Source organism: Apodemus sylvaticus, chromosome 2, assembly GCF_947179515.1.
Source record: "Apodemus sylvaticus chromosome 2, mApoSyl1.1, whole genome shotgun sequence".
Lineage (NCBI taxonomy): Eukaryota > Metazoa > Chordata > Mammalia > Rodentia > Muridae > Apodemus > Apodemus sylvaticus.
In genome coordinates, this window is record NC_067473.1 from 120990794 (window position 1) to 121016645 (window position 25852).

The 25852-nt window shown below is 39.6% G+C and overlaps 1 pseudogene; it reads right to left on the reverse strand.

The window, feature by feature from the left end:
- Positions 1 to 241: 241 nt before the first annotated feature.
- Positions 242 to 25792, reverse strand: LOC127678058 (vomeronasal type-1 receptor 45-like; annotated as a pseudogene).
- Between the last annotated feature and the right edge of the window lie 60 nt (positions 25793 to 25852).

Here is a 25852-nt window from a genome sequence, read left to right on the forward strand (position 1 = left end):
ATGAGGATTATATAAAAAAGAAATAAAATAAAAACTTAAATAAATTTAAAAACACCCTTGTCATATCTCAAAGTGTATGTTGTTAAGTCTTCTGTTACATGTTTATTATCCTGTTGGTTAAAATAAATTATTTTAACAGAAAAACAACTTCATATTTCACATATGGCAAAGTACATAGACAGAATTCTATTACTGACAGTTTTGATGGTAGTATATTGGTTCTTCTTAAAGATCTTGCCTATCAAAGAAGACTCCAACATTTATCACCCTCTAATATTAGACCTCAAAAAGTTCACTAATTGTTTTTCACTGCTCATAAAGACAAAAGGGCTGACTGTGGCATACATGTGCATCACAAAGATTCCAATAGAGTAAGATGTTGGATCATTCAGGAGCATGGTCCTTGAGCAGCAGACAATGCTGTCGAAGATGGACATCAGCACAAAGAAGGTCATGAGCATCAGGATGGTGTGGGTAGTCCTTTGCTCTGGCGATGTTTTTGGGGAAAGGCTGGTACCTTGAAGATGCTGGGCCTGTTTCCTGTTCCTGCACAAGAGAGCCACCATGTACCAAGTCGAGAGGACCATGAGACTAATAAAGATTTCCCTGATGGCCAGCAGAGTAGAAAACAGACTCTGCATGAGCTAACTCAAGGGTAGAGTAGAGCAGGACTGAGTAACATAAATAAAGTTATTTGTGGTCAAATTTGGGGTGGCAATGATGGATAACAAGAGGTGACTGCTAATTAGCATATAGAAGACACCCAGGAAAATAATGGCACATGAGATATGATGGGGAGATTTGTGCTTGAACTTTGCTAAGCAGGAGCTTCTGGGACTGAGGATGATGGCCTGGAGGACACTCAACAGGCTGGTTATACAAAGAGAGAGATCTCTAAAAACTGTGCAGGTAGACACGAAATTTACATATAATGTCATCCCATCCCCTCCACAAAATAAAAATGTCTGTGGCTATGAATCCTGCAACAAGTAGCGTCAGTAGGTGGATTAGGGACAAAATCATTTTATGCTTATTTAGAGCATGATATATTGTAATAGAAGATCTTAGGGAGAGGTAAAGGGGATAAAATTCAAAAGTATAAGGTACTAGTTAAGGCATTAGACCTGAGGCAGATAGTTGGTGAAAACACTGAACAGAGATGATGAACTGAAATTAAAGTTCTATAGCATCTTTAGAGAAGGTTAATCCTATATAAAATTAGGGATGATGTATTCTAGATAGATCATAAGATAGATAGATAGATAGATAGATAGATAGATAGATAGATAGATAGGATGGTGCTTAATTATTTCATTGTATTGTGATCTTCTTTACACAGTTTATGTGTTTTGTTTTCCATATCCCAGCTACAAGAATCAGAACATAGAAGGGTACAGAAAGGTATACTTCTGTTTCCCAGTGATCAAGGAAAATGGCAGTTGCTTTATGGGATAAATTTCACTAGGCACACATACTCTGGATATCATTTTGTGATCTGTGTGCACTGAGCAGCAGGAGCATGTGTTATACACTTCATTTCATGGAAGGTAGACACACCTCTAGAGTTGAAAGTAGTAGGCGACATCATATGCATGATGGCAGGCGCTGACTAAGAAGTACAAGAATTTAAAATGCTTTCTTTCACATTGTTTCTGGAAATATGCATTTTTATATCACTACACTGAGATAATCAGAAGAGAAAATTCCAAATAAAAATGGAAAGGAAACAAGAAACAGGAACAAAGAAATAAGGAAAGAAATGAAAATTATCTCATTCTTTATGAACTCAATAACCCCGGCAGTGTGCTGTCAGCACTGCAGAACAGGTGCCGGCCATACTAGCGTTAGGGTCACCTCAGAAACCCTGGCCTGCAAACCTTAAGTTCTTAGGAAAGGCAGGAATGCCCAGTGGCTGGGACTCCTCAGTGATATTCTCAAAATCATAGTTCAGGGAATCCGTTTGAAAGCATTGGGAAAACTTATCTTTTTGGAGGTTGAGTTCCACAGGAACAAAGAAAGAACTTATGCTTAAACTAATGTGATTGTCTGCCATCAGCAACACCAACTTACCAAGAAAGACATAGATAACCATATCTATAGTCACCGTGCTTCCTCCAAATTTCATAGACCACACAATTCTGTATAATTTTCTATCAGAAAAATCAGGGCTGAGCAATGATGCCACACAACTTAATTTCAGCACTTCAAAGGCAGTGTTTTTGGATGTTCCAGTTCAAGGCCAAATTGGTCTACAGAGTGAATTCCAGGACAGCCAGGACTATACAGAGAAACTCTGTCTTGAAAAAACCAAACAACAAAAAGAATCAGTAAGGAATGCAAATTCTAGACATATGTTTAATTTCTATAGAAAGTTCTCTCGCAAGAATTCTTGTATCTCCTCAGATATAAGGCACAAGGATTCTCTAGCTTGTCACTTCCAAGCTAAGTCTCAGCCACTCACATCTTCCTAGCTGAGAATGGTTTAGGAGGCCAGGAATGAGGAGCCACAGCCTCAGATCTGCAGAATTAAGGGACTCTCCTCCCAAATATCACCCATCAGGAGCTGATGCTGTTTCTAGAGAGTGTAAGCTGTGACAGGCCTGGGACAATCTATTGTACCATGCACTGTAATTGAATTTTGCACAATGTAATGAAACAGATTACATTCAAGAGTCACAAAATGTAGAAGTGTTTCTTGTACAGCATGATTTCCATGGGAATGTCAGCCACTGGTCTTATTCTCATGCCATTTCTGTGGCCTTTCAACTTGCTACATGGCAACTCTCTTATGCAGACATAAGACTCGGTCCCAGCGCCTTCAGAACTCAAACCTTTCTCCAAAAGCAAGCCCAGAGCAAAGAGCTCTCTGGACCATTCTAATGCTTATGAGCTTCTTTCTAGTGATGTCAATTTTCAACAGTATCATCTCCTACTCAAGAACTATATTCCAGGGAAATCCATCACTGTATTGTGTCCAGATTCTTGTATCCCATAGCTATGCTGCAGTCAGTCCTCTTCTGGTTCTCAGTAATGAAAAACGTATATCTAACCTCTTGATATCCATGTAAGAGAGGATAGTATAGTTTGATTTTCTGCGATATTAAGTTTTCTCATGATGAGTCAATATATTGGCACCATTGCTATGAATCTTGGAGCAATGTGCATGGTTTGAAGTTAAATGAAAATGTGGACTTGTGTCTTTTCTATTTAACTTATGCCCATTTGTATAACTGTAGGTATGACAGATTTATACTTAAAAAATCAAGCCACACACAGTGAATGATTGCAAATGATTTCCCTTAACTCTCTTCAGGGAAGCCCTTATTGATAATCTCCCTTGTCACTGCCTGGACAACTTATTATTCTCTAATCTGTGCTGGATAATGATATTTACCAATATCTGTACTGTCCCTTTATGTATTTTTCAAAATTTGATACACACTTAGTATATATAATAACATGATTACTAAAACACACACAACACGTGTGTCCCCACACATACCAGTTACTTTCAGGAGTAAAATAAAAAATCATGTATGCCAAAATGTGTATTTCAAAATTTAAACATTGCAAGGTACAAACAACCTAAGAACTAGACTTTTCTACTTGATTGATTTCGGCCCTGAGTTTGATGATTTCCTGCCTTCTACTCCTCCTGGGTGAAATAGCTTCTTTTTGTTCCAGGGCTTTCAGGGGTGTCATTAAGCTGTTAGTGTATGCTCTCACCATTTTCTTTTTGGAGGTACTCAGGGCTATGAGTTTTCCTCTTAGCACTGCTTTCATTGTGTTCCATAGATTTGGGTATGTTGTGTCTTCATTTTCATTAAATTCTAAAAAGTCTTTAATTTCTTTCTTTCTTTCTTTCTTTCTTTCTTTCTTTCTTTCTTTCTTTCTTTCTTTCTTTCTTTCTTTCTTCCTTGACCAAGTTATCATTGAGTAGAATATTGTTCAGTTTCCACGTGTATGTGGGTTTTCTTTTGTTTTTGTTGCTATTGAAGACCACTTTTACTCCATAGTGATCTGATAGGAGGCATAAGATTAGTTCGATCTTCTTATATTTGTTTAGGTCTGTCTTGTGACCAATTATATGATCAGTTTTGGAGAAGGTACAATGAGGTGCTGAGAAAAAGGTATATTCTTTTGCTTTGTCTCTTACATGTGTCTCTGTTCAGTTTCTGTTTTCCTGATAGGTCCATTGAGGAAAGTGCAGTGCTGAAGTCACCCACAATTATTGTGTTAGGTGCAATGTGTGCTTTGAGCTTTACTAAAGTTTCTTTTATGAATGAGGATGTCCTTCCATTTGGCGCATAGATGTTCATGATTGAGAGTTCTTCTTGGTGTATTTTTCCTTTGACCAGCAAGAAGTGTCCCTCAGAGTCTCTTTTGATGACTTTGGGTTGAAAGTAAATTTTATCTGATATTAGAATGGCTACTCCAGCTTTTTTCCTGAGACCATTTGCTTGTAAAATTGTCTTCTAACCTTTTACTCTAAGGAAATGTTTGTCTTTGATATTGAGGTGTGTTTCTTGCAGAACCACACAAAGAATCAACAAAACGAGGAGCTGGCTCTTTGAGAAAATCAACAAGATAAATAAACCCTTAGCCAGACTAACCAAAGGGCACAGAGACAGTATGCAGATTAACAAACTTAGAAAGGAAATGGGAGATATAACAACAGAAACTGAGGAAATTCAAAAAATCATTAGATCCTACTACAAAAGCCTATACTCAACAGAAATGGAGAATCTGGAGAAAATGGACAGTTTCCTAGACAGATATCATACACCAAAGCTAAATCAGGATCAAATAGATCATATAAACAGTTCCATAACACCTAAAGAAATAAAAAGGGTCATACAAAGTCTCTCAACCAAAAAAAAAGCACAGGACCAGATGACTTCAGTGCAGAATTCTATCAGACCTTCATAGAAGACCTAACACCAATACTCTTCAAATGATTCCACAAAATAGAAACAGAAGGAACTCTACCTAACTCATTCTATGAAGCCACAATTACGCTGATACAAAAACCACACAAAGATCCAACAAAGAAAGAGAACTTCAGGCCAATTTCCCTATGAATATTGATGCAAAAATATTTAATAAAATTCTTGCCAACCGAATCCAAGAACACATCAAAACTATCATCTACCATGATCAAGTAGGCTTCATCCCAGGGATGCAGGGATAGTTCAATATAAGGAAATCCAGCAATGCAATCCACTACATAAACAAACTCAAAGAAAAAAACATATGATCATCTCATTAGATGTAGAAAAAGCATTTGACAAAATTCAGCATCCTTTCATACTTAAAGTCTTGGAAAGAAAGGAATTCAAGACCCAAACCTAAGCATAGTAAAAGCAATATACAGCAAACCAGTAGCCAACATCAAACTAAACAGAGAAACTTGAAGCAATCCCACTAAAATCAGGGACTAGACAAGGCTGTCCTCTCTCTACATATCTTTTCAATATAATACTTGAAGTTCTAGCTCCAGCAATTAGACAACAAAAGGAGGTCAAGGGGATACAAATTGGAAAGGAAGAAGTCAAATTATCACTATTTGCAGATGACATGATAGTCTACTTAAGTGACCCGAAAACCTCCACCAGAAAACTTCTACAGCTGATAAACAACTTCAGCAAAGTGGCTGGTTATAAAATCAACTCAAGCAAATCAGTTGCCTTCCTATACTCAAAGGATAAGCAGGTTGAGAACGAAGTTAGGGAAATGACACCCTTCACAATAGCCACAAACAATATAAAGTATCTTGGTGTTACTCTAACCAAACAAGGGAAAGATCTATACGACATGAACTTTAGATCTCTGAAGAAAGAAATTGAAGAAGACCTCAGAAAATGGAAAAATCTTACATGCTTGTGGATTGGCAGGATTAATATAGTTAAAATGGCCATCTTGCCAAAAGCATTCTACAGATTCAATGCAATCCCCATCAAAATCCCAACTCAGTTCTTCACGGAGTTAGAAAAAATCAATTCTCAAATTCATATGGAATAGCAAAAAACCCAGGATAGCTAAAACTATTCTCAACAATAAAAGAAATTCTGGGGGAATCAGTATCCCTGACTTCAAGCAATACTACAGAACAATAGTGTTAAAAACTGCATGGTATTGGTACAGTGACAGACAAGTGGACCAATGGAATAGAATTGAAGATCTAGAAATGAATCCACACACCTATGGCCACTTGATCTTCAACAAAGTAGCCAAAAACTTCCAGTGGAAAACAAGATAGCTTTTTCAATAAATGGTGCTGGTTCAATTGGAGGTCTGCATGCAGAAGAATGTGAGTTGATCCATTTTTATCCCCATGTACTAAACTTCACTCCAAGTGGATCAAGGACCTCCATGTAAAACCAGACACACTGAAACTAATAGAAAAGAAACTGGGGAAAATCCTTGAGGACATAGGCACAGGGGAAAATTTCCTGAATAGAACACCAATAGCTTATGCTCTAAGATCAAGAATTGACAAATGGGACCTCATAAAATTACAAAGTTTCTGTAAGTCAAAGGACACTGCTAAAAGGACAAAATGGCAACCAACAAATTGGGAAAGAATATTCACCAACCTTACATCTGATAGAGGGCTAATATCCAATATATACAAAGAACTCAAGAAGTTAGACTGCAGGGAACCAAATAACCCTATTAAAAATGGGGTACATATCTAAACAAAGAGTTTTCACCTGGAGAAATTCGGATGGCTGAGAGGCACCTTAAGAAGTGCTCAACATCATTAGTCATTAGGGAATGCAAATCAAAACAACCCTGAGATTTCACTTTACACCAGTCAGAATGGCTAAGGTAAAAAACTCAGGAGACAGCAGGTATTGGTGAGGATGTGGAGAAAGAGGAACACTCCTCCACTGCTGGTGGGGCTGTAAGATGGTACAACCAGTTTGGAAATAAGTCTGGCAGTTCCTCAGAAAACTGGACATGACACTTCCGGAGGACCCTGCTCTACCTCTCCTGGGCATATACCCAAAGGATTCCCCAGAATGCAATAAAGACACATGCTCCATAATGTTCATAGCAGCCTTATTTATAATAGCCAGAAGCTGGAAAGAACCCAGATGTCCCTTAAAGGAGAAATGGATACAGAATATGTGGTTTATTTACACAATGGAATACTACTCGGCAATTAGAAACAATGAATTCACAAAATTTTTAGGCAAATGGTTTGATCTGGGAAATATCATCCTAATTGAGGTAACTCAATCACAAAAGAATACACATGGAATGCAATCTCAGATAAGTGGGTATTAATTAGCCCAGAAGCTCTGAATACCTAAAGCACAAATAGCATAACAAATGTCTCCTATGAGGAAGTATGGAGAAGGTCCTGATCCTGGAAAGGATTTATCTAGCGTTGGAGGGGAGTATCAGGACAGAGAAAAAGGAGAGAGATGATTGGAGAATGGGTGGAGAGAAGAAGGTTTATGGGACATATGGGGAGGGGGGATCTGGGAAAGAGGAAATCATTTGGTATGTAAACAAAGAATATTGAATATATGTATGTATGTATGTATGTATGTATGTATGTATGTATGTATGTATGTATATAAAAGAACTAGACTCTTCAGAATATAGGAAAACATTTGTTTCCTCTACTTGAATGAACAATTATTTAGTATTTAGAATGGAGGAGACTCTGGCACATGAAGTAATGGTAATGATCCCTGAATCTACACTGCAAAGAGAAATTTCTGTCACACTGAAGCAGATATTGTATAAATTTACATGTAGCACACATGAATTAGAGAGTCCAACCTGAATGAAAGCCAGCATGGTGTTCTAGATACCAAAGAAATAGGCATTGTGGAAGTTTTTCTCGTGGAGTTAGAGTTTCAATTCAGGAAGCAAGTGTTGTAGACATGTGCACTCTTTCCACATGAATGTCTTCTCCAACACTATTGTATGTCCATGATGTTCAGAATGGGAAGTGTGTATCTCATGTGTGTTTCATCATGACGAAAATGTGTTCAGGTACTTTAGCCATGCTGCAGAAAATGAATAAAAAGTAATGATTCTAAAAGTAACAAATTGCAATTTCTCAACAGTTTAAAAGCTTATAAGTTTGTCCCAAGCATCTGCTTGACTGTAATTCCTGATGCTCTGCCTCTGATCATCTCTTTTCCCATGAAGGATCTAAAGATGGAATTAGAAACAATAAAACCAACAAATTGGGAAAAGATCTTCACCAATCCTACATCAGATAGAGGGCTAATATCCAATATATATAAAGAACTCAAGAAGTTAGACTCCAGAAAACCAAACAACCCTATTAAAAAATGGGGTACAGAGTTAAACAAAGAATTCTCACCTGAAGAACTTCGGATGGCGGAGAAACATCTTAAAAAATGCTCAACTTCATTAGTCATTAGGGAAATGCAAATCAAAACAACCCTGAGATTTCATCTTACACCAGTCAGAATGGCTAAGATTAAAAATTCAGGAGACAGCAGGTGTTGGAGAGGGTGTGGAGAAAGAGGAACACTCCTCCACTGCTGGTGGGGTTGCAAATTGGTACAACCACTCTGGAAATCAGTCTGGCGGTTCCTCCGAAAACTGGGCACCTCACTTCCAGAAGATCCTGCTATACCACTCCTGGGCATATACCCAGAAGACTCCCCACCATGTAATAAGGATACATGTTCTACTATGTTCATAGCAGCCCTATTTGTAATTGCCAGATGCTGGAAAGAACCCAGGTATCCCTCAACAGAAGAGTGGATGCAAAAAATGTGGTATATCTACACAATGGACCTGATAGGCAGACCTATCAGAATTATACCATACTTTCAATGGAGACTACAAAAGCTAGAATATCCTGGGCAGATGTTCTACAGACCCTAAGAGAACACAAATGCCAGCTCAGGCTACCAAAAAACAGCAAAACTCTCAATTACCATGGATGGAGAAACCAAGATGTTCCATGTCAAAAACAAATTTCAACAATATCTTTCCAAAAATCCACCCCTACAAAGGATTATAAATGGAAAACTCCAACACAAGAAAGGAAACTATACCCTAGAAAAATCAAGAAAGTCATCTTTCAATAAACCCAAAAGAAGGTAGCTACAGAAACATAATTCCATCTTTAACAACAAAAATATCAGGAAGCAACAATCACTTTTCCTTAGTATCTCTTAACATCAATGCACTCAGTTACCCAATAAAAAGACATAGACTAAAACTAACAGTCTGTAGATATAAAAAGAACCCAGCATTTTGCTACATATAGGAAAAATACCTGAGTGATAAGGACAGACACTACCTCAGAGTGAAAGACTAGAAAACAAATTTCCAAGCAAATGGTCCCAAGAAACAACCTATCAGAATTACACCAGACTTATCACCAGAGACCACGAAAGCTAGATGATCCTGGGCAGAGCTCATCCAGACTCTTAGAGAACACAAATGCCAGCAAAGACTACTACTATACCCAGTGAAACTCTCAATCACTATAGATGGAGAAACCAAGATATTCCATGACAAAAACAAATTTACACAATAACTTTCCACAAACCCAGCCCTACAAAGGATAATGGGGGAAAACAGCATTACAATGAGAGAAAGTATGCCTGGAAAAAGCAGGATATTAAACTTCTTTCATCAAACCCAAAAGAAGATAACCACACAAGTATAAAATTAACATCAAAAATGATAGGAAGCAATAACCACTACTCATTAATATCTCTTAACATCAATGGATTCAATTCTCCCAATAAAAAGACATAGACTAACAAACTGGATACGTAAACAGGACCCCACATTTTGCTGCATACAGGAAACACACCTCAGTGTCAAAGACAAAAACTATCTTAGAGTAAAAGACTGGAAGACAATTCTACAAGCAAATGGTCTCATGAAACAAGCCGGAGTTGCCATTCTAATATCAGATAAAATTTACTTTCAACCTAATGTCATCAAAAGAGACATGGAAGGACACTTCTTGCTGGTCAAAGGAAAAATCAAACAAGAAGAACTCTCAATCCTGAACATCTATGCGCCAAATGCAAAGGCGCCCTCATTCATAAAAGAAACTTTACTAAAGCTCAAAGCACACATTGCACCTAACACAATAATCGTGGGTGACTTCAACACTCCCCTCTCCTCAATGGACCGATTGGGAAAACAGAAACCAAAGAGGGAGATAGTGAAACTAATTGAAACTTTGGATCAATTGGATTTAATATATACATATACATATACATATACATATACATATACATATACGTGCACGTGCACGTGCACATGCACATACACATACACATACACATATACATATACACATACATATACATATATATACATGTATGTATGTGTATATATATATATAACTTTTCATCCCAAAGCAAAAGAATATACCTTTTTCTCAGCACCTCATGGTACCTTCTTGAAAATCGATCATATATTTGGTCACAAGACAGACCTCAACAAATATAAGAAGATAGAAATAATCCCATGCCTCCATTCAGATCACTATGGAGTAAATGTGGTCTTTAATAACAATAAAAACAACAGAAAGCCCACAAATACATGGAAACTGAACAATACTCGACTCAATGATACCTTGGTCAAGGAAGAAATAAGAAATCAAAGATTTTTTAGAATTTAATGAAAATGAAGGCACAACATACCCAAATCTATGGGACACAATGAAAGCAGTGCTAAGAGGAAAACTCATAGCTTTGAGTGCCTCCAAAAAGAAATTGGAGAGAGCACACACTAGAAGCTTAGCGGAACAACTGAAAGCCCTGGAACAAAAAGAAGCTAATTCACCCAGGAGGAGAAGAAGGCAGGAAATCATGAAACTCAGGACTGAAATCAATCAAGAAACTAAGAGAACCATACAAAGAATCAACAAAACGCTGAGCTGGTTCTTTGAAAAAAATCAACAAGATAGATAAACCCTTAGTCAGACTAATCAAAGGGCACAGAGACAGTATCCAAATTAACAAAATTAGAGGGCGGCAGCAGTGGCTGCTCCAGCTGAAGGGCCATCAGCAGTGGAACCAAGGCGTCACAGGGACCAGTTAGGCCCTGCGCCCACGACCACTGACCTTCGCTGACCAGCCAGGCGGCAAGCAGCTGCAGTTGTGCTGCGCCTGTCCTGCACGGAGGCCACTTCAGAACTCAGCCTCCCAACAGTCAGGAGAGGTGCATCCATCTTGGTTCCGTACTCCAGGGATCGGACAGACTGAGATCCAGATCAGTCTGGGCGGCAGCATTACATCTCCAAGTCCTGCAAGTGGCTAGCTGAGCTTCCGGGCGGCCAGCTGGGAGAAGTCAGTGTGCTCCAGTGAATCCAGCGGGCCCCAGCGGGAGCCTTCGGGTGCCTGCTTTGGGATCTGAACAGCCTGGGCAGCAGCACACTGTCTACAAGCAGTGCAGGAGGTAAGCTGTGCACCAGAGGCCAACTGGGAAGGGGCAGCTTGCACTGGTGAGTCCAGCACTGACAAGATAAACTAACACCAGTGAGAACTAGATGGCAAAAGGCAAACGCAGGAACGTCACTAACAGAAATCAAGGCAATATGGCAACATCTGAACCCAATTCTCCTCTACCAACATGTCCTGGATACCCCATCACACCAGTAAAACAAGATTTGGATTTAAAATCACTGGTCATGATGCTGGTACAGGAACACATGAAGGACATACATAAAGAAATTCAGGAGAAAATGGATCAAAAGTTAGAAGCCCTTGCAAGGGAAACACAAAAATCATTGAAAGAAATCCAGGAGAATACAAAAGCCAACAAGAAGGAAATGCAAAAAACACTTAAAGAAATACAGGAGAACTTTGGTCAACAGGCTGGGGTCATGAAAGACGAAACACAAAAATCTCTTAAAGAAATACAGGAGAACTTTGGTCAACAGGCTGAGGTCATGAAAGACGAAACACAAAAATCTCTTAAAGAATTACAGGAAAACACAAACATGCAAGTGAAGGAGCTAAGCAAAACCATCCAGGATCTAAAATCAGAAGTAGAAACAACTAAGAAAACTCAAAGGGAGACAACTTTGGAGATAGAAAGCCTTGGGAAGAAATCAGGGGACAGAGATGCAAATATCAACAACAGAATACAAGAGATAGAAGAAAGAATCTCAGATGCTGAAGATTCCATAGAAACCATGGACTCAACAGTTAAAGAAAATGCAAAATGCAAAAAGCTTGTAACCCAAAATATCCAGGAAATCCAGGACACAATGAGAAGACCAAACCTAAGGATTATAGGCATAGATGAGAGTGAAGATTTACAACTTAAAGGGCCAGCAAACATCTTCAATAAAATTACGGAAGAAAACTTCCCTAACCTAAAGAGAGAGATGCCCATGAATATACAAGAAGCCTACAGAACTCCAAACAGACTGGACCAGAACAGAAATACTTCCCGTCACATAATAATCAAAACACCAAATGTTCTAAACAAAGAAAGAATACTAAAGGCAGTAAGAGAAAAAGGCCAAGTAACATATAAAGGAAGACCTATCAGAATCACAGCAGACTTTTCACCTGAGACTATGAAGGCTAGAAGGTCCTGGGCAGATCTCATGCAGACTCTAAGAGAACACAAATGCCAACCAAAACTACTATATCCAGCAAAACTCTCAATCACCATAGATGGAGAAACTAAGATATTTCATGACAAAACCAAGTTTACCCAATATCTATCCACAAACCCGGCCCTAAAAAGGATAATAGGAGGACAACACCAATACAAGGAGGGAAACTTCACCCTGGAAAAAGCAAGATAGTAACCTTTCATCAAACCCAAAAGAAGTTAAGCTTTCAAATTTAAAAAAGAACGTCAAAAATGATAGGAAGTAACAATCACTATTCCTTAATATCTCTTAACATCAATGGACTTAATGCCCCAATAAAAAGACACAGACTAACTGACTGGATACGTAAACAGGACCCTACATTTTGCTGCTTACAGGAAACACACCTCAGAGTCAAAGACAAACACTACCTTAGAGTAAAAGGCTGGAAGACAATTTTACAAGCAAATGGTCTCAGGAAACAAGCTGGAGTAGCCATTTTAATATCAGATAAAATTGACTTTCAACCCAAAGTCATCAAAAGAGACCCTGAGGGACACTTCTTGCTGGTCAAAGGAAAAATACAAAAAGAAGAACTGTCAATCCTGAACATCTATGCCCCAAATGCAATAGTTTGAAGAGTATTGGTGTTAACTCTTCTTTGAAGGTCTGGTAGAGTTCTCCTGCATTTCTTTAAGTTTTTTTTGCCTTTCTTCTTTATTGGCTTCTATCTCTTGGGCCTTATTCTCCTGCATTTCTTTAAGTGATTTTGGTCTTTCCATTATATGGGTTTCTAGCTTATTCATGTTCCCCTGTATTTCTTTAAGAGATTCATTCATGTCCTTTTTGTGTTCTTCTAGCAGCATCATGAACAGTGATTTTAAATCCAAATCTTGTTTCTCTGGTGTGTTGGCATAACCAGGACTTGCTGATGTTGGAGAGTTTGGTTCAGATGCTACCATATTGCCTAGATTTCTGTTAGTAGCGTTCCTGCCTTTGCCCTTTGCCATCTTGTTCTCTGGAGCTAGTTGGTCTTGTCTCTGGCTGGTGTTTCAGCCTCCCGAGAGGCTCTAGGGCTATTTCTGCAACACTGGATGGCAGGGTTTCCCCTGTTGCAGATTGATGATGTGCTGTCTATGAGTTAGCCTCTTAGCACTGCTTTCATTATGTCCCATAGATTTGGGTATGTTGTGCCTTCATTTTCATTAAATTCTAAAATGTCTTTGATTTCTTTCTTTATTTCTTCTTTGGCCAAGGTACCATTGAGTAGAATATTGTTCAGTGTCCTTGTGTATGTGGGATGTCTGTTGTTTTGTTGCTATTGAAGACCACTCTTACTCCATAGTGGTCTGATAGGAGGCATGAGATTAGTTCTATTTTCTTATATTTGTTGAGGTCTGTCTTGTGAACAATTATATGGTCGATTTTGGAGAAGGTACCATGAGGTTCTGAGAAAAAGATATATTCTTTTGCTTTAGTATGAAATGTTCTATAAATATCTGTTAAATCCAATTGGTCCAAATCTTCAATTAGTTTCACTGTGTCCCTGTTTTATTTCTATTTTTCTAATTGGTCCTTTGAGGAGTTTGGAGTATTGAAATCACCCACAATTATTGTGTTAGGTGCAATATGTGCTTTGAGTTTAGTAAAGTTTCCTTTATTAATGAGTGTGCCCTTGCATTTGGAGCATAGATGATCAGAATTGAGAGTTCTTCTTTTTGGGTTTTTCTTTTGACCAGCAAGAAGTGTCCTTCTGTGTCTCTTTTGATGGCTTTGTTTCCTGAGACCATTTGCTTGTAAAATTGTCTTCCAGCCTTTTACTCTAAAGTAGTTTTTGTCATTGACACTGAGGTGTGTTTCCTGTATACAGCAAAATGTAGGGTCCTGTTTCTTTATCCAGTCTGTTAGTCTATGTCTTTTTATTGGGGAATTGAGTCCATTGATGTTAGATGTTAAGAAATAGTGATTATTACTTCCTGTCATTTTTGATGTTATTTTTAAATTTGAGTGATTATCTTCTTTTGGGTTTGATGAAAGAAGGTTATCATCTTGCTTTTTCCAGGGTGTATTTCCCTCCTTGTATTGGAGTTTTCCTCCTGTTATTCTTTGTAGGGCTGGGTTTGTAGAAAGATATTGTGTAAATTTGGTTTTGTTATGGAATATCTTGGTTTCTCCATCTATGGTGATTGAGAGTTTTGCTGCATAAAAGTAAACGTGGCTGACGTTTGTGTTCTCTTAGAGTCTGTGTGAGATCTGCCCAGGATCTTCTAGCTTTCATGGTTTCTGGTGAGAAGTCTGGTGTAATTCTGATAGGTCTTCCTTTGTATGTTACTTAGCCTTTTTCTCTTACTGACCTTAATATTCTTTCTTTATTTAGTACATTTGGGGTTTTGATTATTGTGTGACAGGAGGTATTTCTGCTTAGGTCCAGTATGTTTGGAGTTCTGTAGGCTTCCTGTATATTCATGGGCATCTCTCTCTTTAGGTTAGGGAATTTTATTTCCAGAATTTTGTTGAAGATATTTGCTGGCCCTTTCAGTTGTAAATCTTCACTCACATCCATACCTACTATCCTTAGGTTTGGTCTTCTCATTGTGTCCTGGATTTCCTGGATGTTTTGGGTTACAAGCTTTTTGCATTTTGCTTTTCTTTGACTGTTGAGTCAATGGTTTCTATGGTATCTTCGGCATCTGAGATTCTTTCTTCTATCTCTTGTATTCTGTTGTTGATATTTGCATCTATGGCCCCTGATTTCTTTCCAAGGTTTTCTATCTCCAAAGTTGTCTCCATTTGTAATTTCTTAGTTGTTTCTTCTTCTGTTTTTAGATCCAGGATTGTTTTGCTCAGTTCCTTCATTTGTTTGTTTGTGTTTTCCTTTAATTCTTTAGGAGATTTTTGTGTTTCCTCTTTCATGACTTCTGCCTGTTGACTCAATTTCTCCTGCATTTCTTTAAGTGATTTTTGCATTTCCTCTTTATTGGCTTCTATCTGTTGATCCCTATTCTCCTGAATTTCTTTAAGTGATTTTTTTTTGTGTTAAGGGCTTCTAACTTATTCATGTTTCCCTCTATTTCTTTAAGAGATTTATTTATGTCCTTTTTGTGTTCCTCTAGCAGCATCATGGCTAATGATTTTAAATCCAAATCTTGTTTTTCTGGTGTGTTGGGGTATCCAGGACTTGGTGTTGGTGGGGAATTGGATTCAGACCCTGACATATTGCCTAGATGTCTGTTACTGACGTTCCTACATTTGCCTTTTACCATCTTGTTATCTCTGGTGTTAGTTGGTTTTGTCATTGGCTGGTATTTGAACCTCCTATCAGCCTGTAATGCTATTTCAGCACCTCTGGATGACTGGGTTTCCCCTGGCACATATTGCCGATATGTTACCCTCCTCTTTGGTGCCCTTGGAGCCCTAGTGTGAACTGCCCCAAGTTGTCTCTGTGAACCTGGTGTTGCCCGTTTGCTCCTTTAGGGGGTGATGATGGTGGATGCTGCACAGACATTTTCCAAGTGCTTATCCCTCTGCAGGGCAAAAGATCCTCCAACTGGGTTGGTGTACAAATGGCCAGCCAAGCTGTCCAGTCCCTGAGTCCAGGTAAAAGCCTGACAGGCTTAGGCCTGGGAGATGTTTGCCTCGGGCTATGTTTGCTAACTGGTTCTGTTAGGTAGCCAAGATTGCAAGGTGCACCCCTGCAAGTGCTGGGCAGTCTGCAGGGCAAATGACCCCTGACCAGGTTGGAACACAGATGGCCCACCGAGCTGCTCAGGGCCTGGGTGTAGGCAAAAGCCTGATAGACTTAGGCCCAAGTGATGTTAACCCTGGGCTATGTCTACTAGCTGGCTTTGTCTGTTAGATCTCTCTGGCGTCTGGTAGCCAAGATGGCAGCATGTGTCCCTGCAAGTACTGGGCAGTCTGCAGAGCAAATGACATCCTGGCCAGGTTGGCACACAGATGGCCCACGAAGCTGCCCATGGCCTGCGTGCAGACAGAAGCCTGACAGGTTTAGACGCAAGAGATGTTAGCCTCAGACTATGTCTGCATATCTAGTGATGTCAGATCTCTCTGGTGTCCGGGGGCCAAGATGGCGGAGCGTCTCTTGTAACTGGCTGGCAGGAGGCAGAGGTCTAATGAAGCTTCAGTGCAGTAAAAAGCACTGCAACTCTGCTGCATGCACCATGATGGCCTGCATCTTCAAATTATGAGGCAAAAGAAACACTTTCCTTCTTGAGATCCTTCTGATTAAAAACAAAATCAAACAAACATACATACAAGCAATGGGAACTAAGATTGCTCCAAAGAGGCACCCTATTGAATTTTTGCCTAAATTTCTTCCACAGCTCCTGGATTTCCCTGCAGTGGCTGATAGATGGAAGATGAAGGCCTGCCAGTTCTCAGAAAGTCTCTCTTTATCTGGAGGACTCTCTAGAACCAGATTACCTCCCTGTCATAAGGCCACTGCCTAAGGACCTGGACTCAACTGAGACTGTAACTTCAAGGTTTTTTTCTTTCTTTCTTTCTTTTTCAGTTTTAATTGGTTATTTTTAAGTACATTTCAAATGTTATCCCACTTTCATTTTCCTATCCCCCTTTCCCTGTCTTAATGAAGGTTCCCCCAACCCACTCCCCCAAACACTCCTGCCCCACTGGCCTAGTATTCCCCGCCCCCCAGGGCATCAAGCCTTCACAAGACCAAGGGCCTCCCCTCCATTTGATGCCAGACAATGCCCTCTCCACTACATATGCAGCTAGAGCCATGAATCCTTCCATGTGTATGCATTGGTTTGTGGTTTCGTCCTTCCAAGCTCTGGGGAAACTGGTTGTTTTATATTGTTCTTCCTTTGGGGTTTCAAATCCCTTCAGCTCCTTAAGTCCTTCCCCAAATTCCTCCATTGGGTCCTCCTGCTCAGTCCAATGGTTGGCTGCAAGCATCCCCATCTACATCAGTAGGGCTCTTGCTGAGACTCTCAGGAGACATCCATACCAGGCTCCTGTCAGTAACACTTCTTGGCATCAGCAGTACTGTCTGGGTTTGGTGGCTGCTTGAGGGATGGATCACCAGCTGGGAGTAGACTCTGGATGGCCTTTCTTTCAATCTCTGCTCCTTTGTCCCTGTATTTCCTTTAGACAGAAGCAATTCTGTTAAAATTTTCATCAGGGTGGGTGGTCCCATCCCTTGATGAGGGGCCCTGCCTAACCTCTGGATATGGTCTCTACAGGTTCTCTTTCCCCTTTGTTGAGAACTTCAGCTACTGTCATCCCTCTTGCATCCTAGGACCCTGTTGATTTTCTGGCATCTGGGACTTTCTGAAGGCTACCCTCAGTTCCCCACTCCTCATTCCTACACATCCCTGTTCATTTCCATACCCTCTGTACATCTCCCCAGTCTGCTCCCACACCTGATCCTGATCCCCTTTCTCTCCCTATCTTATCTTCCTCCCCAGTCACTCCCACCCTCTACCTCCCATGATTATTTTGTTACCCCTTCTATGTAGGACTGAAGTATCCATACTTTGGTCCTTTTTGACCTTCATATGATCTCTAAGTTGTATCAAGGGTATTGCAGGCTGTTTTCCTAATATCTACTTCAAAAATATACAGTCTTACTACACGTACTCCAGCCTTCTAAGGAATTGCTCAGATGAGCTTGTACCTCACACAATGCCTTGCTAAGAAAGCCAGGGGGGAAAGCCAGTAGGCAGGCTTCTGCAGTTTCTGTTTCAGTTCCTGCTTAAGCTCCTGCCCTGGTTTCCTTCACTAGTGGCCTGTAGCTTGGAAGTTAAAACAAATAAATTTATCTCCAAGTTGCATTTGGTTAAAGGATATGGAGCAACTTAATTGATGCTGCTGGGTCTTAGTATGCTCCTAGAGACAATAAGGCAGTTGAAAAAGATGTTTGAAGCATTTACCTTCATTGTACCATTTTATGAAGCATTTCCATAAAAAAATCCTTTCTGGTGAAAACCAATATGATAGCTCCTTTCAGTGCAGAATATCACAACTAAAAGCCATGGGATTCTGCATGTGAGGGTCAGATGCACACTTATGTTTGTCTTTGCTGTATGTTTTCTGGGACCAGTGTTAGAATATTGTGGAGGATGTGCTCCCTGGATCACACTGGTTTTCCTTGGACTCCCTATACCTGATGATTTCAGTTGAATGATTTCCCTCAGGGCACAGTGTAGAAGACATCAAGAGTTTATTACAGGATAGCATGAGAAATTCCCAATGGCAAAAGTGAGCAATGGCCAGACTCCATTGTGGAGGAAGTCAGTGTCCAAGGATGCCCATTGTTGGGATTTAGATACTGAGGAAGGCTTCATACTTTCCCAAATACTCTGGAATGTGTGGCTTCCCCAAGGGCTCTTTTCTGTTCATGGTGCTGACATGCATATGTATATTTACACTTAAGGAAGGGGATGGTAGTATGTCTTTGTTCCTTAGTGGATAGCGTTCTTCTAGGTAGTTAGTAAGTTCCCAAGATGACAGGTTACTAGTAGTTGAAAAACTCCTATCTCCAAGTGGGGCCAGATGCACCTCCCATATCCCAATATTTTGACTCAACATAATGTAATATCAATTCTAACAGAATTATGGAACGATAATAATAATACATATATAAGAACAGACATCTTCAGCACTCGGAAATACCTTTCCTTTCCTGGGCCCCAGTGAAGCCCTGTTTTCTCCATGTTGGCTAGTCTCTATCTACCCTTTTATAAATTCCTTTTGTAATCTAAGGAGGAAGAGTTGTGAAACTCTCCACTTTCTTAAAATTAGTGTTTTCTCAAGGACACATATGGGAGATTCAAAGCTGGTTTTGAATGAATGGATGGGGACGTACACTTTGGCAAGTGAGGACATTTTCTATTAGTCTACAAACCCACTGAAACCTTTCCCTTTGTTAAATTGTTCTTGAGATAGACATTTTATCCTATTTTCATACTCCTGGGCTTGATAGTCAAACCATCATTATTTGCAGATGATATGATAGTCTACCTATGTGTCCCAAAAAACTCCACTAAATAACTCCTACAGCTGATAAACAACTTCAGCAAAGTGGCAGGTTATAAAATCAACTCAAGCAAATCAGTAGCCTTCCTATACTCAAAGGATAAGCAGACTGAGAAAGAAATTAGGGAAATAACACCCTTCACAATAGCCACAAACAGTATAATGTACCTTGGCGCGACTCTTACCAAACATGTGAAATATCTGTATGACAAGAACTTCAAGACTCTTAAGAAGGAAATAGAAGAAGACCTCAAAAAATGGAAACACCTCCCATGCTCATGGATCGGCATGATTAATATAGTTAAAATGGCCATTTTGCCAAAAGCAATATACAGATTCAATGCAATACCAATCAAAATCCCATCTCAATTCTTCATAGAGTTAGGAAGAGCAATTCTCAAATTCATCTGGAATAACAAAAAACCGAGGATAGCTAAACTATTCTCAACAACAAAGGAAATTCTGGGGGAATCAGTATCCCTGACCTCAAGCAATATTACCAAGCAATAGTGTTAAAAACTGCGTGGTATTGGTACAGTGACAGGCAGGCAGATCAATGGAACAGGATTGAAGATCCAGAAATGAACCCACACACCTATGGCCACTTGATCCTCAACAAAGGGGCTGAAAACATCCAATGGTAAAAAGATAGTCTTTTCAACAAATGGTGCTGGTTCAACTGGAGATCAGCATGCAGAAGAATGTGAATTGATCCATCCTTGTCTCCTTGTATTAAGCTCAACTCCAAATGGATCAAGGACCTCCACATAATGTCAGACACTCTGAAGCTAATTTAAAAGAAACTGGGGAAGACCCTTGAGGACATCGGTACAGGGGGAAAGTTCCTGAACAGAACACCAATAGCTTATACTCTAAGATCAAGAATTGACAAATGGGACCTCATAAAATTACAAAGTTTCTGTAAAGCAAAGGACACCATCAAAAGGACAAATCGGCCACCAACAAATTGGGAAAAGATCTTCACCAACCCTACATCAGATAGAGGGATAATATCCAATACATACAAAGAACTCAAAATGTTAGACCCCAGAAAACCAAATAACCCTATTTAAAAAATGGGGTACAGAGTTAAACAAAGAATTCTTACCTGAAGAACTTTGGATGGCAGAGAAACATCTTAAAAAATGCTCAACCTCACTAGTCATCAGGGAAATGCAAATCAAAACAACCCTGAGATTTCACCTTACACCAGTCAGAATGGCTAAGATTAAAAACTCGGGAGGTGTTGGCCAGGAGGTGGAGAAAGAGGAACACTCCTCCACTGCTGGTAGGGTTGCAAATTGGTACAACCACTCTGCAAATCAGTCTGGCGGTTCCTCAGAAAACTAGGCATGTTGCTTCCAAAAGATCCTGCTATACCACTCCCGGGCATATACCCAGAGGATTCCCCAGCATGTAATAAGGATATATGCTTAACTATGCTCATAGCATCCCTGTTTATAATAGCCATAAGCTGGAAAGAACCCACGTATCCCTCAACAGAAGAATGGATGCAAAATATGTGGTATATATACACAATGGAGTACTATTCAGCCATTAGAAACAATGAATTCATGAAATTCTTAGGCAAATGGATGGAGCTGGAGAACATCATACTAAGTGAGGTAACTCAGTCTCAAAAGATGAATCATGGTATGCACTCACTAATAAGTGGATATTAGCCTGGAAAACTGGAATACCCAAAACATAATCTACACATCAAATGAGGTACAAGAAGAATGGAGGAGTGGCCCCTGGTTCTGCAAAGACTCAGTGTAGCAGTATAAAGCAAAACGAGAACAGGAAGTGGGCAGGGGTGGGTGGGAGAACAGGGGGAGGGAAGGGGGCTTATGTGAATTTCGTGGAGTGGGGTATCAGAAAAGGGGAACTCATTTGAAATGTAAATAAAAATATATTGAATTAAAAAAACCAAGAAACAAACAAACAAACAAAAAAACTTCATGGTATTGGTACATCGACAGGCAAGTGGATCAATGGAACAGGATTGAAGTCCCAGAAATAAACCCACACACCTATGGCCACTTGATCTTCGACAAAGTAGCTGAAACCATCCAGTGGAAAAAAGATAGCCTTTTCAACAAATGGTGCTGTTTCAATTGGAGGTCAGCATGCAGAAGAATGTGAATTTATCCATTCTTATCTCCTTATACTTAGCTCAAGTCCAAGTGTATCCAGGACCTCCACATAAAATCTGACACACGGAAACTAATAGAAAAGAAACTGGGGAAGACCCTTGAGGACATGGACACATGGTAATGTTCCTGAACAGAACACCAAGATCTTATGCTCTAAGATCAAGAATTGAGAAATGGGACCTCATCAAATTACAAAGTTTCTGTAAAGCAAAGGACAGCATCAAAAGGAGAAATCGACAACCAAGAAATTGGGAAAGGATCTTCACCAACCTTAAATTCTACAGATGGCTAATATCCAATATATACAAAGAACTCAAGAAGTTAGACCCTAGTGAACCAAATAACTCTATTAAAAATGGGGTACAGAGCTAAACAAATAATTTTCACCTGAAGAACTTCGGATGGCTGAGACGCACCTTAAGAAATGTTAAACATCATTAATCATTAGGGAAATGAAATCAACCAACCCTGAGATTTTACCTCACACCAGTGAGAATGGCTAAGGTTAAATTCCAGGAGACAGCAGTTGTTGGCGAGGATGTGGAGAAAGCGGAACCCATCTACTATCTTAGCACATTGGCCATAGTCTTCTTTATTGCCAGGCGATAGTTAGAGATAGATAGATAGAGATTCTCATTACAAAAATGAAAATTTGATGATTGAAAAGTTGACAAAAATGTATTATAAATAAAAATTTCATAAAAATAACAAAATTACAGTTGTGAAGTAGCAAGGAAAGTAATTTTATGTTTAGGTGTCCCCCGAACATGAGGAACTGTATTAAAGGGTCTCAGCATTAGGAAGGGCGAGGATCACTTCCCTAGAATATCATGTTGTCTGACCTCCTTGTAAGCATCCTGTCCTAAAATATCCTTGTGTTTCACTATCATTCTATTTCTACGAAAGTTTCCCTTCAAAGTGTAGGACCTTTAACTCTGGAGAAAACTGCTACATAACACACTTATAAGAGGGCTTTTCAGCATCCCATTTACTAGTTGAGTTGGCCAAGTTGTTCAAAGTGCTCCAGTTTAGTCAACAGAAAATGTCTCTTATTATTAACTTAAACTCAATGCAAATGAGGATCTGATGCATAAATAAGGTAAAGCAAAGGTAATAGTAACTGACTGTAACTAATATTAATAAATTTTGAGTAAATTAATTTTAAAAAATGTAGATGCAAGCCATCAAACTTATCTGTCTCTTATCATTGTTTTTGGCAAAGCCTTTACTTTCTCTTGATGAGAATAATATATAGTTTGTTTATTTATAATTTCTTCTGAGTGAAAATATCTGTGACTGTGATTTATAAAAGAATGAGGATTAAATATAGCCTAGATTTGAGAATCAAGGACCCATGTTGGCTCTGTTGAAAGCCTCGTGGCACATTGAGACTCATCAGAAAAGCTTGTAGAACACTACACTATGGGAATAAAGGGAAGGTATCAAGCCTGTTGTAAAGTATGTCATCACAGAGACCTAACCAGGATTTCACTGGAAATGCATGTTTTCTGAGCTCAGCACCTTCAATTCATCACTGTGCTTTGGGCATCAACATAACTTTGTTTGCAATCTCCATAAAGACCAACCTTTGATAACAGCATCTCTTTATGGAAATTTAGAGTTATAGTCAACCCATGATTTTTGTAAATATACTTGTACAGCTTCTAATGCAACATTTTTATCCTTTCATGATAACTGCAATGTGCCTTTCTCGTTTGAATGTCCACTTTCTGCCTGAAGATAAATTTTATTCTAGTAAGGTTTCATCTTAGTGAGAACTCACATCATGAACCCATTCATTGAGCAGAATGTGAACATTAGGTGGTAGTGAACTTTTAGGTCAAACCTGAAATTAGCTGCTTTTATTTGCCCATGGCTGCCTCACCAAAGGCCTCCAGCTATGCTTCTCTCCCTCTACAGTTTTCTATTATTTCTTTTTAAATTTACCTGTAAATGTCACTCATAGCTCTAATTCTGAACCTGAACATATGGAAATTAAGGCACATAGAACCAATAGTGGAATCCAGATATTCCACATGAGGACGGACCCAGCAAAGGCTGCTTGTTAACACTGGAGTGTGAGAGACTCTGAGCTGATGGGAAGTCACAAGAGGCCCAGGAGTCTCTCACCCCAGAGCATACATATCACAAAATATGAAATGGTTTGGGATTGAGTACACACGAGCGTCAAAATGAGCAAAGTTACAGTTGTTTGCTTGGTGCAACTTTCTGATCCCTCCTGCAGGTGTTGTAACATAACTCAAATAAAGTTTGTACCCAGCCCTCCCCAGATGGCTGTTATCCAGATCACAGGGAGTCAGATCAAAGGCAGGAAGATGCTCCACTGGGATGCCAGGTCTCCCTGCTCTCCAGTGGGAACATGTCATCTTCTACAGACACTAAAATGACAAATTGCTGACATGCATTAAAAACTCCCTTAATTTATGCCTGTACAGGATCTCCTCAAGCACAGAGTCTTCCCCTGCCACATCCATCTGGGTAAGTGCCCTACACCGAAGTGCAGAATCAAGAGGTGGTTTGGTCCCAGGCAGCCTGAAGGAGGAGGAGTTCCCAGGCTACAGGGAGGTTTTCAGCATCTGAAATGGAGAAGCTGAGCATAGGGGACTGTGTTCTGCATGGGTAATGAGTGTGTTTTCATCTGAGGATATTCTTTTTCTGTAACTCCTAAAATTCATCAATTTTGCACACTTACCAAGGAGACCTTAAACCCACATCTTGATGTAATGTCTTCTGCTCTGTGTTTGTTTAGAATTATTATTGAACTTGAATTCTTCGATTTGAATAATTCAGAAAGTGAAGTTATGATGTTAGAATATGCTTGTCCCATGGAGTGGAACTATTAGGAGACATGGCCTTGTTGCAGTAGTTGTGAACTTGTAGACAAAGAATGTCAATGTGGGCACAGTCTTTAAGACCTCATCCTCACTGCCTGGAAGTCAGTTTTTTTCTTGTTTGCCTTTGGCACAGATCTGGAACTCTCAGATCCTCCTGTGCTCTGCCTGCCTGGATACTGCCATGCTCACATGTTATGATGATGGACTGATCCTCTGAACCTTTAATCTAGTGCTAATTAAATGTAACCTTTTTAGAGTTGCCCTGTTCATAGTGTCTTTTCACATCAGTAAAACCCTAACTAAGATAGAAGTTGGCACCAGGGACTGGGATATTGCTCTGATAGTCCTGACCTTGCTTTTCTTTGGGTGGGGAGAGGATGTGGACTTTGGGACTTAAGTTTGGAGTGCAGTGGGATGCTGTAAATGGGACTTTTGGGGCATCCTAATAAGAACATGAAAGACTTTGTTGCTAAGGATGATTTGGACTCTGGACGCCTGGCTCTAGATGTTTCAGAGGGAGAAAAATATCAATATGTGACACTTTGGAGGATCTCAGATCAATTGTGGATCTCAGACACTGGAACAAGATGTAACATTTAAGTTGCCTTGGAGACCCCACAGCTATGGGATATTTGATGATTAAAGCAGCTAACAGGGAGTGGAACCAGCCAAGGAGAAAGACATTTCTTGTAGCCAACAAAAATTAAAAAGGAGTTGGAGATCTGAAAACCTCTTTAATATCAGACATGGATATGCAGTTTGTATTTTACCCAACTTGTTTTGTGTATTGTTTTGGGAATTGTATTTAAGTGATTGGATGAATCTCAGAAAAGACTTTGGGCTCTGGGCTTTTTGTATTGTGTAGACTGCTATAAACTGTGTTGACTTTGGAAATTGGACTAAATATATTTTTATTATGCTCTGGCTAGGTATGGGTCCCATAGACTCATGTGTGTGAACATGCCTATGGGAGCCATGGAGGGAAATGTGGTGGCTTGGGTCCGAGAGTGGCACTATTAGGATGTGTGGACTTTTTTTGAGGAAGTGTTTCACTTTGGGGTGAGCTTTGAGACACTACTCCTAGCTTCATAGAAAATAGTCTTTTCCTGTTTACCTTTGAAATAAGATAGAACTTGTAGAACTCTCAGCTCCTCCTGCACCATGCCTGTCTGGATGTGTGATGCTCGCATCTTGATGACTGAAGCACTGAGCCTTTTTGCCAGCCCCAATTATATTTTGTACTCAGAGTT